The sequence below is a fragment of the Podarcis raffonei genome, chromosome 2 (genome assembly GCF_027172205.1).
Source record: "Podarcis raffonei isolate rPodRaf1 chromosome 2, rPodRaf1.pri, whole genome shotgun sequence".
NCBI lineage: Eukaryota > Metazoa > Chordata > Lepidosauria > Squamata > Lacertidae > Podarcis > Podarcis raffonei.
Genome location: NC_070603.1, coordinates 71,172,772 through 71,189,807, shown reverse-complemented (window position 1 = coordinate 71,189,807; position 17,036 = coordinate 71,172,772). Strand labels below are relative to the sequence as shown.

At 46.1% G+C, this 17,036-nt stretch overlaps 1 protein-coding gene across 2 annotated transcripts in view; it reads left to right on the top strand.

Annotated features, from left to right (window-relative positions):
- Positions 1–999: 999 nt before the first annotated feature.
- Positions 1,000–17,036, top strand: part of CAMKV (CaM kinase like vesicle associated) — a 59,720-nt gene continuing 43,683 nt past the window's right edge. Inside the window, exon 1 of one of the 2 annotated variants that reach the window (XM_053377387.1) lies at positions 1,000–1,311. The gene's annotated coding sequence lies outside the window, so the exon portion shown is untranslated. Of the gene's footprint in view, positions 1,312–2,633; positions 2,746–17,036 lie in introns of those variants that run through there. The other variant, XM_053377388.1, reaches the window with a different exon arrangement.

Sequence of the window (17,036 nt, the reverse complement as noted above, 5' to 3'; positions counted from 1 at the left end):
GCACATGAAGTGAATCCCATAATCTTCTAGCAAAGCATAATGTATCAGGTCACTGCAGCGCTGTGAACTTCATGCACTGAGCATCCACATGTCCAGGATATCGACCACAATACTGTTGGCATGGGCAAGGAAGACATGATATGGGAGGAAAGCTCTTGCCCATCAATGGATCTCTTTTCCTTGCGTTCGCCTCTCTTTTACACCTTCCCTGTCTACATAAATCAGTTAAAAAGGAAGCAATTTACTGTTATTCTGGGATAATTCCTGTAGGGCGTGATTTCAGGTATCGTATCGTAATCAAACTTGTCATGCCCATGGGACCTCCTCTTCTTGGAGCCTGCGATGTGTATTGCAGAGGACTCAGGGAAGGTATGACTTTAGACAGCTAGCCTGCCAACTGTGTGTCTCTAAAGGGGAGAATGTCAATCAGCGAGACAAATGCTTATTCTCCAGCCTCCCTTAGGTATACAATTACATCTTTTGCAACAAGAATGCCGTTTCGCAACCATATCCAAAAATAGTTCTTTCACCATTAAGCCTAATGTACCACCGATGATTCTTTTCCTGTTATATGTGTCTCTGTTTTATTCGGTTGATGACGGGGTTCAATCCCGATGTAATGAAAATGTAACGAGTCCCAGCGCTGCGTGACAAAAGTGTGCGATACTAGTATATTCTATCGCTCTGGGGTGCTACAAATGTCGTATATTATATAGGTTAAACTACGGGGAAAACATGAAATGCGTCACTGTAATGAACAGAGTTTCATGGAAAGGCTATCTCTTGCGACAGATCAGGTTGGTTTGGAATATGATGCGCGTCTTCCTAGTTTCCCCTCTCTAAACCAGCCTGGGAGATGATTTTGTCCCGGACCTGGAGAAGGTAACCCGGGCAGGGCCCAGGACCAATTGTTAAAAGTAGTGGGAGGGGCGTAAAGTTTCCGGGTGACGTCAGCCGCCCGTGGCCCCACCCTTCCTGGGCGGGCCCTTGTCAGTTTCATCCTTTGTAACTTTCCCACTTGGAACTCAACTGAGATGCTCAACTTGCGAGGAGCCGCGGAGCACCGAGCGCTCTCGGCTCCATCTTCAGTCGACGGGATCCTACGGCGGATTCGGACGCCACATCTCGCCTTGCAACCCTGCAGCCACCCTCGCCCCGGGAAGAGCCGGGCGGGCTATTGAGGTGGGCCGATCACCACGGAGAGGGCGAGAAGTCCCCGCTGCGAGAAATAGGGCAGCTCCCCCCCCCGCCGCCGCCACCGGAACGCTTCCCACCCCTCTGATCCCTTCCAGCGGCAGAGCAGATTTGCAGGTGGGTCTTGGCGCGGCGCGGGGCCCCCGTGGCTTGCTGCAGTGAGGCGAGGGGAGGAGGGCCCCTGCTGGAGCCTTGGCGCCGGAGACGGCTGGGAAGACACCCGGGCATGTGCCTTAAGAAGCTCGGTCGGCAAGCTTTCCCTCGCGGCGTCCTGAGGCTGCGGCTGTAAGGGGGAAAGGTTGCGCGTTGGGAAGTAGCCGCCTGTCCCGCCGCGGAGCTTGGGGAGAAAGTGGCTTCCCTGCGGCGATCCAACCTGTGGGGTCGACCGGGCTGCGCGCGAACGCTCCCCTTCGTTGCCGCCGTGAATTGCTCGGAGTGTTTCTGCGCTGCACCTTCACTTCGGCAAAGTGACTCCGAGCTGAGTAATTGCGGATCTTCATTCCCGCACCCAACCACCCACTCGCGCTGTCTTGATTTCCCCAGCCCGTGCAGTGAGCGCGCGCACACATTCAAATATTAATTGGAGGGGGGTCCGCGCGCGAAAAGGGGGTTCAGAGTGGGACGGGGGCGGTGGAGTCAGGAGGCTGGCGGAGGGTTAAGAAAAGGAGCAAGCTCAGACCCCACGTGGAAGTCGATATGCAGCTGCTGCAAAAGGAACGGGCTTCTGGTCCCTTTGCTGCTGATCGGGGATTCTCGCTTGGGCCCGGGGCAGAAAGAGGCACGTCGCCCCCTGTGGGGCGGGAGGTGCTGTCGTCGTCTGCGCGCTTCTCATGGGAGAGACTCGGCGAGGCTGGCTTCCCAGCCTTGCGCAGAGAGCCATGGAGGCGCGGCGCGGGGTAGGGGCAGCTCGGATTCGGGCTGGCCACGCGGCAGATGCGTGCGGGGGGGGGGTCTGCTTCCGAGTCAGGCGTCCCCTCCTCCCACTGAGACTCTTTCGGGGTCCTTCTCGCCTTCCTTTACTCCCGTGGCAGAGAGAGGAGGCAAAGCTTCCTCGGCTTCACTTTCCCCAGCAATCCATGCGCGCGCACGGGGCTGGTGGAAGCAACGTACAGGTTGCAGCTATGCGCTTGCAAGTTTCGTGCCTTGAGAAAGGATGGTGCTGCTTGCTAGTCCGGATGGGACAATCTGCGGAAGCCCAACTGGAGCTGGTGGCATTAGCCGGCATTAGCAACTGTAATTCCACACGCACACATCAACTCTTTCTCGCTGCCGCCCGCTCCCCCTCTCCCCGGGCAGATTCTGCTATTTTGATTTCCTTTTCCCCGCCCATCAACTCGCTCTCTCGCGCTTATTTCCATGACAACAGCGAATGTCACAACTAAAAGATTCTGTCTTAATTGCAGGTTGGAGAGTGCGGGGGGGGGGGGTGTTGTTTTGAGAACAGGAGTTTTTATGCTTCGATTCAGATCCGGGCTAAAGATGCCTCTAAAAAGGGAACGATCTCCATAGACTAGAGGATCTGCGCTCAGACGGTGCTTGGGGAGGCCTCTTGTAAGTTTAGCGGTTCTGTTTTGGCGCCCGGGTGGAGATGCTGCCTGCCTCCCCTGGCCTTGTGGGTGGGAACCTCGACCTGCGTTTTTTCGCATGTGTGTTCCTCGGGCTACGGCGTGTCCCTCGCTTTCTTGTCCTTCGTTACAGAAACTCCCGGGGCTGGAGTGCGCAGCGCCACCAGCCTTCGCTGTGGTTCGCAGAAGAGCGCCCGCGGGGCTGCGTTAGCAAACGGAACTCATCCGCAAGTACGGAGGCGCGCTCAACTCCTTTGCCCTGGCTGTGGGTTTCTCTGTGTTTTATTTAATCACCCGATAAGCTGAGATTCGAAGGGGTGGCTGCTGAGGCTTTTAAATACCCCCAATATGCTCTCATATCCAGTTAACATTATTAAGATCCGTACAGAACTTAGAGTTCATTTTTAATAACAGAGTAGCCTTTTTGACTGGGGCTCCAGAGCATGGATAAAACAACTCACCAAGAAAACCTCTTCTATAGATATATATTTGGAGTGGGGTGTAAATATCATCTGGCATTGTTTTGGACCGGCTCTGTAAATCTTTGCTTTTCACAACCATAAACATTGTGACTAGCCAAAATAAAAAATCCCGATTTTTTATTTTATTTTTTGTTTTAAACCCTCAAACTGATGCCTGTATTTGGGATATATTAAATTCATTCGCAGTCAGTTAAAACCCATATAATCCCAGTGCAGGGTGGGAAGTATTTCAGAGCCCTCGTGCTTATATGGGCTTTTTCAGAGCCCTGTTTCCATATCCTAAAATCACATCCTCCTTAAACATACTGGATTACTTGATGTAGAACACCATGTCAAACTAGGGATACAAGAAGGGCTAATTAATACATGCCGAAGAGGGTGGATCTCACTTCATATGCCTGTTGGCACCCTGAAAGAGGAAACTATGCCGTCTGAAACAGAGATCGCTTTCCTGCCAATTCGAATTGGATTCCTTTCCCACCTTTGCTGTATTAGCATCATTTGACTGAGCTAGGGATATTGGAGTTGCAGAAGAAGACTCCTTCCACCTCTGTGCCTCCCCAAATGCTCAGGGACTCTGAGCAAACCTTGTAAACAAAAGTAAGAGAACTCCATTTGGGCTCACCCCTAGGCTTTGGGTCCCAGCAGCTGCAAATGACATGCACTGTTTTCATTATCAGTAGCCGTGTGAACCAATTAAAGGATTTTTAGTTGATTGATCACCAGCCTCTTTAATTAGCAGATTAACTATAGCTAGTTATAATGTGATTGAGTTTTCATATTACAAAACATCATTAATAGGTGCCAAAGAGCTACCACTTGTTCTTAAAAAGACAATCTTTAATATTTTTCTTGTGACTCTCAAAGGTATTAACAGGATGAGATGAGTTGCAGTTACATACTAGAACCAAAATATTCTCAAAAGTGGACAAGTGTGCCATTAATCTGAAGTCGCCTGATTAAAAATTACACTCTCTGGTTACAATTGGCTCCTGGAAGCTTTAGCTAATTGGTCTACTTATTAAAGCATGTGGCCCTTGCTGTCACGTTTCACTTTCCACAGAGCTGCCAATGAGCCCCTTCCGATTCCTCCCTGTGGCCTATGCCCATTGTTGGTTATTCCCAGAACTATGTTGGATTTGCTGCCTTCACAGTGATTGTGTGCCCCAAAAGACACTTCAGCTCAGAATTCCTTAAACCAAAAGGATATATAGTGGGGGGTTTTAAGTAAACACTTTAATGGATCATCTATTAAGGACTGAGCTTAGAAAACAAAACAAAAAATGGCTGCACAGATGCACTTTTAAAATATAATATGTGGAGTCCAATCCTATGCATGTTTACTCAGAAGTTAGCCCTCTTTTGTGTGGTTCACTCTCTGAGAAGTGTGCATAGGAGTGCAGCTTTAAGAATTAGTTATGCAACAGTAGCACCTTCCTGCGACAATGAATATGGATCTTACTGAAAAATCTGCCACATGGGTGCAGACTCATAACATACATAACCGGTACATCCTCCCCACAGAATGTCCTTTCAGGTATATTTTATAAATGCTGGAAAGTTTCCGGAACCAAACCTTTCTTTGGCTTTCTGCTTCAGGACATCTGCTCCTTCTCCCTTACATTCTGAAAAGGAAAGGTGGCTCACCTCGTCTTACTAAGTTAATTGAAAGTTGGGTGCAAATGAATACAAGTGCATCTGGGGTCAAGATAAGAGAGAATCCTATGTTGGATGGAAATCAGCTTTAAAAAAAAGTACAATGTTAGGCATAGCACCTTGTACACAGAGAGAGATGGGGAACCCTTGAGCCAGCAAGTGCCGTTGCAGCAAATACACACACAATTCCTGGAATGGTCTGCACGTTGCCCTTTCAGCTATCATCTATGACTTGGCAGAGCTAGAATTCCCCAAACCCACCTCCCAGCCTATCAACTCAAATCCAAACAGGCATGTGGAAAAACATGTCATCTTTCAAAATTCACATGTGTTTTATAAAGATTTGTGAACTGGAATGGGCAAGTCACCTGGTGGTGTGTGCCTTTTCTGCAAAATCTGCCTGGATCCTTCAAGTTGTGTTTTCACATGCATTTCTTCTTTAAGGGGTTAAGCATTGCTATGAGCCACAATGACTGCGTACTACTATCCAGTATCAGAGGTAGAATGCTTTTGAATTCCAGTTGTTGAAGTGCACAAGTGGGAAGAGTGGTGTTGCACTCATGTCCTGGTTTGCAGGCTTTTTGTAGGCAATTGGTTGGCCACGCTGGAAAGCAGGTTGCTGAACAAGATAGGCCTTGGGGTCTGATCCCACAGGGATCTTTTTGTGTTCTTATGATTCCATAGGATTGGTCCCTAGGTTCCATAGGTTTGGCTGCACATTTTTTTTTAATTCATGAGCTTTCTGATATAGCCCCTTCCTCCATCATCCTGCATTATGAATGACAGTTGAGCTGTATTCATGCAGATGGATTGTGCAGTTGGCACATAAAATGGCTTCAATCACATGTGCAGATCAACTGATCTTGATCTCCTACTGTAATGGAGGGTGAGGGGAGGACCTGTTCTGCCCCTCATTTATTTTAAAGCCCAAACCTGTAGCTCAGCTTCACAAACCTTGGTGTATTTTGCTTTCATGGCCCTGGGGTGCCTTCTTTCCCCCAAGGCGCTTAAGATAAATACTGCATACGGAGCTCTTGACACATTTCACAGACAGAGTTCACTGTTGAGATGAAAAGCCTTCAGCTCAGGAATAGATTCAGGATGGAGACGGTCTTTCTTTCCGCAGTTGAAAGAGGTTTGAAATAAAGGTGGCTGCTTTCGGTGGGTACATTTCATCCCGCTTCTGCAGCCACTAAAGAGATTTTGCAAGTTCCTGTATTGTTTAAAAAAAAAACCCCGACCAGAATTCAGAGTGAGTCAAAAGAAACGTGTGGGCAGCGCTTGCAATGGGAAGTGATGCCTCTCTAAAACCCATGCAAAACACTCTTTTAAAACAATTCCCTTTCTCCAACCTCAGTTGGATGTTGGCATCCCTTTGGGGTAGAGAAATGCACAGGTAGGGAGAGATATTTGCTCCACGTAGCTGCCAGCAGATTGACTTACGTGGGGATACAATCCTTGCATTAACTTGGTTCTTTTCCTAAGTGTCTGGGAACACAAGAACATAGGAAGCATCACAGGAAGTCAAACCAATGGCCTCTTGAGATCTGTCGTGTCTATACTGGCAAGAGGCTCTCGTATTGTTAAGGCCTGTCTATAAACAGCAGTTTCCAGAAGATGTGTGAAAGAAGGCAGGGATGGTTCCTTGCAAAACTCTACAGGTAGAGAGTTCCAGCTGATCCTCAAGGGCTTGAGAAACACCAGAAGTTCTCCATCAGAGGATCTCAGTGGCAGAGGTGGAGCATAAGGAATCAGACGGTGCTTAAGGTAATGTTGGGTCCAAGCTGTTTAGGGCTTTGTAAATTAACACAAGGACCTTAAACCTGGCATGATAGCAAATCAGCAAGCGGTGCATATCTCTTGGCAGAATAGCATGCTGCCAGTAATCTGCTCTTGTGAGCAGTCTGGCTGCTGCATCCTGCACTAGCTGCAGCTTCTGGACCCCATACAAGGGCAGCCCCATATAAAGGGCATTACAGGAGTCCAGTCTTGAGGTCACCAATGTATGGACCACTTGGGTCGGATTATTGCCCACCTCATCATTTCCCATTTAATGGAGAATCAAAGCCTTCAAGGAGAAGCAGAGGAAAGCCATCTTGGTGCCCAATCTGTGAACAGTTAATGTTGTGGGTCTGTTCAGATACTGCCAAGTCTGTGTGCTATCTCGGCACCTGGTGTGAAAACCACCAGCTCAGCCTGGCCTTGCTGGCATGCTTGAGTTCCTGACAGAGATAGGTCTTTGCCTAGGCAGGGGGAGAGCAAGGCAGAAGGGTTTGAAAAGACGTGGCTTGCGGAAGATACAGATATACGTGCATGTCAGTAATCTGCATATCTGTCTGCTTGCCTGTTTTGTTATTAAGATGTTGGGGAAGGGTTAATTAATTAATTATATATGCTTCAACTTTGATCCATCCTGGTTTATTAATATGCAAGGAAACATGGTAAAGGGCTAAACGAAGGAGAACAGCCCATTTTTAAATGTCTAGGCAATTGCTCTTTATTTATATAGTCAGCCCACTTGAGAGAATCATGAAGCCCTGAGAATTTGGAATTTAGTAATGCTGTTGGCTTCCCTCCTCCTAGGGCAGTGGTTCTCAAGCTTTTTTCTCTGGGATGCATTTTCAGAATAAAAATTTGCTTGCGCCTCTCACTTAATCTTTTATTGATAAGAAATACATTGGAAAGCAAAAAGTAACAACTCCTCGCATAGAACACAACTACTTTATAATGCGATCATGGGACATGCAGAAAGTATAAAAACAATGCAGCTGCATTAGATCATGAATCATTCCCAGTGAGAGGTGTGAGCTTGCTTTTGCCGGGTAATCTCATTTATATTAGGTCTAATTTGAGACAAACAAACTCTTGTCTCCTCATCAACACAAAGAAGCTCTTTTCTCTTTTCTGATCTTTCATATTTGTCAGAATTGAAAATTCCTGTTCAGAACAATATGTCATGGAGAACTGTAGAAGAATAGCCAATGTGCTTGAAGAGAGGTGTGGACATATTTAAAATTATTTTGAGACTATGCTATACTATACTGACATGTTGAAATGTTTCTTTGATTGTCCTTGAATCTTACTGCCACACTTGCCATCTTCTCCTGCCACACCAATGTGGCGTGCCACACCGTTTGTGAACCACTGTTCTAGGGGAAAGCCATCACTCAGGGAGGGGGTCTGGGCCTCTGACACTTCACAATGAAACCTTTTGCTCCTATCTCTGAAACTGCAGTTTAACATTGGAACGGAACCTTAGATAAACAAAGTTCCCACTTAGGGTCAGCTCTACTAGGACATCAGGTGGCAGATTTTTGGGGTAATGGTACAGAAAAGCAAAATGTCAATCAATAACTTAGTTTGATATATTTCCCAAAATGGGATCACCACTTGGCTTTTCTGCCAGGCAGCAAAATGTCTCTAGTTATGATGACCAACAGCAAGCTTGCTCAGTAGCATGTTACATATTTGATGCCTGCAGAGCCTCTGTCTTCATAAAGTCTATAGAAGTGGATTGTGCCTTTTCTTCTCACCCGATCCTGGCAACAAACAATGTAAGACTTAATCCACAGGATGACTCCTGCATGGAATGTAATGGGTCCATAAAGGTGACCATGTTTTGTTTGGAAAAAATTCCAGTGGGGTAGCGATATGACTTTTGTTACAGCAAAAATAAATGCCTTATTAGATAAGGTGTCACAAGACACCTTGAGGAAATGTTTATTTTAGCTGAAAGGATAATTCACAAATCACAAGCATAATTCACAAGTGGACTTTATGTCCGTGGATTTCAGGATGCAGGCTGGAGTGCTTATGGTAGTTCAAGATCAAAAAGGTCTATTTGATTGGTCACCTCCCTGTAAAAAAAATATTTCCTGTGATACAGGATTCACACTTGTTCAAGGCAGGTGCTCTGGTCTGGGAATTCTGGCTGCAGTGACTCATTACAACTTGTTAAAAGAGGTCCAAAGGGAAGCCAAATTTGCAAATCTAAGGGCATGCAGCTATTTGAAATGAAACAGTCAAACTTAAAGTGGCTTCTCTCTTGGGTACAGATAATTTATAAACATGGCTGAAGATCAAATGTGCCAGCCGGCATCTGATCTGATCTTAAGGAAAATATCCCCCTAAGAACTCCTTCATGAAGCACTCAGCCATTTAAATTCAATCAAAGTCAATATATTGGCATAATGAGTGGTACAAATGTTGGCGACGTGTGACAGAATGCTACATTCGTCCCCCCAAAAAACCTGCGATGGGGAAACACGAAGTAGATAGGAACAACCTATACGCAACAGATTTAAATCCTTTTGCTGTGACCGGAATCTTTTGTGTGTGATTTAAGGAGGGTGGGCTCATTTATTCCACTTTGTAGCTTGTTTCGCTGATATACTCAACTGATTCTTGGAAAACTGATTCCATTTTAGGACTTTTATGTTCAGACTATAAATGTCAATTGCTTTGTTCAAGCTCATTTGTTCTCCTGAGGTACGTGATTCAGTTATGACTCACATTACAAAGTATACTAGGTTGCCTGCCTGCTACCAATGTTTTGTTTTTGTACACTGCTCTGTTAAAAAAAAAGGTTTTCATGTTCTTCCCTGAAGATAGACTGATTTATTTTCAAGTTAATTGAGAGCCAAAGTGATAACTCAGTTAAAGAGTGTTATAGATTTAAATCCCTGCTCAGCCATGAAGTTCACTGGGCAACCTGAGGCTAGTCACTATGGTTGCTCTACATACTTACACATTCTTATATGTCAGGGTTTTTTTCAAATAAACCTGAAAACCAGTTTGATGGGGCTGGGGGTGTTTCAGAGTCTCTGTGCAACCTTAGCTCCTCGGAGAAGGAGTGGAAGATGGATGCTTATTCTGAATAATTACTAGTGTTTTCTCAAACTGGGATGGCGGGAAATTTTCCCAGGGCTCAGGTTCAAGTGGAAGAGTGGGCAAAGGCCAGGCCTAAATGGTACCATCACTCCATGACATTTGGAGTTTTCACGCCATGCCTTTACTTGTCTGTAATGTGCATATCATGTGCGGGTGGTGTGTTGAGTCTCCCGCTTTCCAGCTCAGCATGGCATGCTGTTCTAATTGTGTGGGAAGTGAAACATCACGTGGCACATGGCATGGAAGGAATTTTTGTTTGTCTGCCAGAGCGGTTTGTGCAGTGGCCAGAAGGCCAAGCTTATGAAAACAGTCTAGCCCTCTTGCTACCTATCATGGTCTGTAAAAGCACTTGCACAAAGGGAGGGAGTCCAAGGTCTGCCTGTGCAAGGTAGCTATCTTAATTAAGGGAAGAGTCTATGGAAACAAAAGGCAACCTTTCAATGCTGCCTGTCTCTCTTGGTATATGATGCTTCCACACAACACAACACACACACACACACACACACACACACACACACACCCCACAGTAGACTACTGTGTAGCAGAGATGGAGAGCCTGTGGCCTCCAGATGTTGTACTCCAACACCTGCATCCCTAACACCAGGCCATGCTGGATGGGCCTGATTGAAGTTGGGAGCCCAGCAATATCTGAACGGTCATGGGTTCTCCATTCCTGATGCAGAGCAAACACCACACTTGTCAACATTACACTCCAGTTTCTAAACTGGCACCTAGCAATGCGGTAAGTGTAACATTTAGACCTAACTGAAGACCAGGTAGTATCTGGAGGATTGAGGGAACACAGTCAGGGCGTACTGTTCTTTCTTCCTCTCTGGCACAGCTGTTAGGCGCCGGGATCACTTGCTAAGCAGCACTGCCAATTCCATCCTTTCCCCCAATCCTTGTATGTGGCAGTCATGCAGAAGGCGGGGGAAGGAAAGGCAAAGCCCAGAGAGAATTCTCTCAGCAGCAATGAGAGCTAGGTGGGGGTAGGTGTGCCTCTTGCAGTTATTAATATTGCACATTTGGAGCAATAGGATGAATAAAAACCTGACTCTTCTTGGAATAAAAATTGTCCAGACCAAAAATATGGTTCCAAAGCTTTAATAACAGAACTTTCTTCAAAACAGACTTACAACAATAGCGATACGTTCAAATAGTTGCAAAAAATATGTGCTTGTCCAAACAAATGTACATCTTCTTAGAAATGTAAAATTACTCCAAACAGAACTGAAATCAAAGTTATTTCTCTCCATGCAGCCTGCATTCCAGCCTGAGGCTGTTCTCTCCAGGAGAGAATCATCAGTGCAAGGTGGCTTGAGAACAAAGACAACTCCCACAAAATGGAGATTTGCAACTGAATACCCCTCCCATGTAATCTAAGTTAAACAGCACATAAGAGAGTAGCAGAGATACATTCTCAGTTAATTATCAGCCTGTTTGGTGCTCAGAGAGCTTCACTGGAAATTTCCATGCTCCTTTTAGCAATACACATACAGAGATATTTTCCATTTACAATTAAACAATTACGCTTAACAGTGCCCCCCACAATTTGAGTTTTGAAACAGCAACCACAGATCTCCAGTGTGTGTGGTTACTAATTACACAGTACTTGTTAAAAGCCTATCCTCTGATGAAGTTCTCTGCTAATTCAGTAACTCTGTTAATGACTCATTTTTGTCTCCCCAAACCTGATGCCCTCCAGGTGTTTTGGACTACAACTTCCATCGGCCTCGGTTGACTGGGTCTGATTGGAGTTGTAGTCAAAAACACCTGGAGGGCACCTGGTTGAGGCACACTGGCCTATAGTGTGGTGCCAAAAGAACTTGAACCAGCCCATTGCCAGAGCAGTGGTAATTCTCCTTCTTGTATGCAATCATCTCTCCCCACATTGCCCTGATGACTCTCAGTGTTCCTGCTGCCTTTTCTCAGCATGTTCTCTTGCTGCTAAGCCCAGGAGAACAGTAACGGAAGGCAGTGTTTGAAGTAAGAACAAGCTGCTGATTTATAAAACAGCATCTTTCTGCTACTCCTCTCCTTAGTACTGCCTAGCATCCAACTTGGTGGTGTGGTTTTTCCCCCTGTTGGCGCGCCTATGATTGATGTTAGCAATGCCATTAGATTCAGTACAGGCTATTTTGGAGGGGTTCGTGTGTGTTCTGTCTCTGCCTCTTGCTATTTACCTCTGAACTCTCAGAGCAAAGTTAAGACAGCAGCATGTGGATGGGATACCAGCAAGGAGCATCTGTTCAAAGAAACACAGTGAGGAAATTCCAGCATGGGGTCAGTGCTGGGGCCCCAAGCCTCTCTCTCCTCACCCCCCCCCCCCCCGCCTTCACTGATATGCCAAATTCATTGTTTACACTCACCTGCATACACAGAGTAGTAGTGTACGCAATGTGTGCCTTCCCACGTGAGCAGATTTTAGGGCAATAAATGCACATTTGTTTCTCACTTCTTACTCATCGGCCCAAAAAGTTAGTCACTCTTAAGGATATTTAATAATAATAATAATAATAATAATAGATATTTTCTTTTCATAGCACTATAATGGCAATATTTTGCAACAAGGGGAGATGTGATCCTGTAGAAAAATCGCTTTTGTATACTCATTGGAGGTTTTATGAGATAAAGGTTTTGCTTTTATCTGAATTCACATTGTGGAATGTACAGAGTTAACTGTCTATATGCTACCTTTACTTGCTCCTAGGATATGTAAGAGGTAAAAAGTTTCCACAATAGGGCTGCAGTTGGCTGGACTGTGAGTTACGTTCTGTCAAAGCAAGCACTGAGTTAAGAGTGGCCAGGATCATTAGCTAGAGGAAGAACTTAGTATCTCAGAATTATCTTTTTAACGTTAAAGCAACCTGGTAGAGTGAACAGTCTGATTTATAGTAAGAGCAGCCAAGTTAAGTTTATTATATATTAAATTTAAAGCTAAGCATGACCACCCATTTTTAATTATTTGTTGATCAAAGACAAAAGACATCTTACGTTCATTGTTTTACTTAGAAGTGGTGCCTGTACTATTTTGTGCCGTGCTTTGCCACAGCTATTAGCGGGTGAATAGAGGTTTATCATTAACTTGCAATTTAAATATATGGTGGCAGTGAGGAAACAGGGTCAAACAAATAAGTAAAGGGGAGTAAGAGCTGAAGTGGAGTGGGATAACAGGAGTTAATCCTTGACAGTTTGGTGGCAGCAAACTGGGATTATAGTAAGAGTAGCTATAATAATCTTTTAACAAGTGGTGGCATCGCTGTGGGATAATAGAGGAATCCTTTACAGATTCTTCCTGGAGCTATTGCATTCATTGCTGCTGTGATGGCTGTGCTGGACCCCATATGTTTGATGGTTTATTTGGGAGGGGAGGGTAAGATACGAGGGCCTAACTGTAGCATAGGCCCCCTACACAGTCTGTTGTTGCATCTGCACATAATAGAATATTTAGAGGGTAGTGCCAGGATCACTAAAATGGTACCCATGGATGCAGATGTGGCCATGGAAGCTTTCCTTGATGCCTGCAGGGTCCCCTTTCCCCCCTGAAATTAGACTTGAAAGAAGCACTGTATTATAGCCAATATACTTGCTGGCAGTCTGTGCTTGGTTGCTGGTGTATGTGGTGCCCACAATAGTTTCTTTGATTTGCAAATCTGCACAGGGTAGAGGATGTTGGCATTAAAGCAGTGAACACTGCAACCCAGTGCATTTCTGCTCAGCGCTATGTCCCACTGTATTAAATGGAGCTTGCTCCCAGGCAAGTGAGGAATAGGACTACAATCTTAGCAAAGGTACAATACAAAGAGTTAGCTGCCATTTGGAGTACAATCAGAGCCAGCCCTCCCGTGAGGCAGGGTGAAGCAACCGCCTCAGGTGGTGGAAATGCAAGAGGCAGTGCCCCGCCCACCCCACTGCCTTTGGAGAAGCAACCCAGGTAAGGGAGGCTGAGGCAGAGTAGCACAGCATTCTGCCACCCAGCTTTGCCACCGGTCTCCCCCCACCCCTAGGGGCGGAGAGGCACTGGCGGCAAAGCTCTGGAGAACGCCTCCCCTCTCGCTGAGCTGCCGAGGCAGGAGGCATTCTGCCACCCATCTTTGCTGCTGGGCAGGAAGGGAGATTCTGCCGAAGCTTCCATGCTCAGCGGCAAGGCTCTGCAAGGACTTTTCCTTGAGGGGGAGCCCTTGCAGAGCATCCCACAAGCACACTAATGCAGGGATGCTTTGCCTCAGGTGCCAAAACATCTCAGGCCACCCCTGAATGCGGTTGGGCTGATCATTTTAAAGAAAGAGCCTTAGAGTTGAATGTTTTTTCATCCTTTCCCACTCATTTATGTCTGAAATCCACCAGGAAGAGAGTGTGCCTTTCCCTTCCATCCTCATGCTAATTAATCTACCAGACTGACTGTAAAACTTAAAGATAGGACGCTGTTTTCCTGTCATGTGGTGAGATGGGTCTCCATCTTATTGTGTTGCTAGCAAGAAGGCACGGATGTTCTTGCAGGCGGCTTGGAAATGGTTTTAGACAAAATCATTTCCATGTCTCTGAATTCCAGTTGCTTAGGTGCCACAGCACAGACCCGTGAACCAAATGTGCATGAAATTTGCATATGCTAATTTATATGTATGAATGCCTCTGAGAAATTGAGACGGTGGGTGCCACAAGCCCTGATCTAAAGTTTGACATGGGGGAAACAGACAAAGGAGAGGAAAATGGAGGGAGGGATAAACAGCCAGTGAATATGCTGCTATTTCCATTTATGAGTGCTTAGGCTTTGTTACAGTAAGAGTTGCTGTAGAGAGCATAGGAACGAGTGGCGTTGGGTCAAAAGCTGCATGGACAAGGTGGTTGTGGAGGAGGGGGCATCTACAGTTGTTCTGGCAAGCTGCTCAGGGCACAAGGGACACCGAAGGTGAAAGGGGGGGTGTTTGAGGGAGAGGGCGACCAAAGAGGAAAATTGCATCATCTGAAACAGGGATTCCCAAACTTGGATCTCCAGCTGCTTTTGGACTACAATTCCCATCATCCCTGCCCACTGGTCCTGCTAGCTAGGGATGATGGGAGTTGTAGTCCAACAACAGCTGGAGACCCAAGTTTGAGAAACTGTGATCTAAAAGCAGAGGATACAGATTTGAAGAATGCAAACAAATTAGTTAAATTTAAATACATCTCACTTAGCCTAATGAGGAAGACTGTGACCAGGTGACTCTGTGTGCCCACTCAGCCTGCTCCCCTGGTGCTAGTGCTGATGGGGAACTTCAAGATCCTCCTGCTCTCCCTTCTTCTTTAAGGTGGACTTGAACTGGACAGCCCTTCAAATGGAGGACTCGCTACTGTAAAGTAAAGCACATGGCCACCTTATGCGGGTGATGAAGCAGAGGAGCAAATGACATAAGAGCAGCCAGGTGATGGAGGGGCAAGGGAGGTATTTCAAGGTAAAGATGAGGAGCTCAGACTGGGTCCAGGAGGAGACAGGTAGCCTGAAGAGGGATGTCACAATCTTCAGTAGATAGTCCTATGATCTCATCTGGGCTACAGCAAGACTTCTCCTCTATAAATATTTAGATTAGACTTCCACCGCCACCGATCATTTTTACAGCTCTGTCCCTCGATTTATCAGTGTCTTTCAGGAGAGGCAAGGCTGCATCGCAGCCCAGCTTCCCTGGCGAAATAGCTGTAGAGCTGTGTACAGCAGGGCTGATGCTTCACACATTCATGATGGAATGCTTCCGCGTTAGCAAAATGACACAGGCTGTTATTTTTCTTTTTTCAGCTATATTTCATCCCTGGAAATGCAAGCAGTGGATTTTTTTTCTTTTTTCTTTTAAAGGATTCTAAGCAGTGCTGGGGAATTTTTAGCGCAGCAGCAGCAGCTGGGGATGGAGCAGGGAGTGGGTGGACCCTGACTGAAGGGGCAGAATCCAGACTTCCAAAGAAAACCAGACAAAGATGGGGCTTATTTACTCTTCCTCTGGTCGCACTGCCCCCCCCCCCCGGTGAAGCGCTCTTTAGAGCTCAGTCGGAGCAAACAGCAATTCCAGTTTTCTCTGGATTGACATTTGCTCCCATTTAGAGCTAAAGAAAAGGTTTTTCCTGGGAAAGGAGCAGGGAATTGGGGAAACTACTCGGATCCATGCTTTCTAGGCACGGGACAAGCGGAAGTGTTGGCAAGCCCATAGATGGATGAAGTACCTAACTGAGCAATCCTGACTATGTGAATTAAAAGCAAATCATGCTTTAGGGCAATGGAAGACTGATTTCCTTCTTGCAATCTATCGTTTTACTGTCCCACAATTGTCTTGGGCCAGATTTAATGAAATACAGTGGTACCTCGGGTTACATACGCTTCAGGTTACAGACTCCGCTAACCCAGAAATAGTGCTTCAGGTTAAGAACTTTGCTTCAGGATGAGAAGAGAAATCGTGCTCTGGCGGCACGGCAGCAGCAGGAGGCCCCATTAGCTAAAGTGGTGCTTCAGGTTAAGAACGGACCTCTGGAACGAATTAAGTACTTAACCCGAGGTACTAGTGTAGTTGAGCTAGTAAGAGCCATTACAATGCATCCTGCTAGAGCAGTGGGTCTTTCCCCCTCACCCCAATGTGTCCTCTCCCCAAATTGGTTCTGGGCTATTGGGATAACCCCTAGAGCAGCATGGAGCGGGAGGAGAAGGGACATAATTCCATCAGCAGAAGCAGAAATGCGCTAACAGAGAGGTTGGCCTAGTGCAAGAGTGAATTCTACCCCTTTAAATTTACAAAGCTAGAGTGTGTTCTCCAGATCAGGACCAACCCAAGGCAGTTTGTTGCCTGAGGCGAAAGACAAGATGGCACTCCTGACCGCTACCACGCACACACAATCTAGATGGACCTGCTCTGCCTAATGCTGGGCTGCCCCTGCTCCAGATCTCCTAAAAGTAAACTAAGTCTTAACAGTTGATCCTGATCAATTGATCCTTAATTGATCCTGATGATGCACTCTTGCTTAACAATCTTACTGAATTGGACAGATGTTCACTATATCCAACATCCTTTGGAATCCACAGGATGTGAACCTTCTTAGCTCTGTGTCATTTTTGCCGTTATTAATCAATCCTCCCATTTTGTACCATTGTCTGCCACACCCACTCACTAAGTCTTGTTTCAAAAAGAATGGTGAAATACTGAGGATAGATGGTGTGTGTGTGTGTGTGTGTGAGAGAGAGAGAGAGAGAGAGAGAGAGAGAGAGAGAGAGAGAGAAGTTGCTTATATAGGT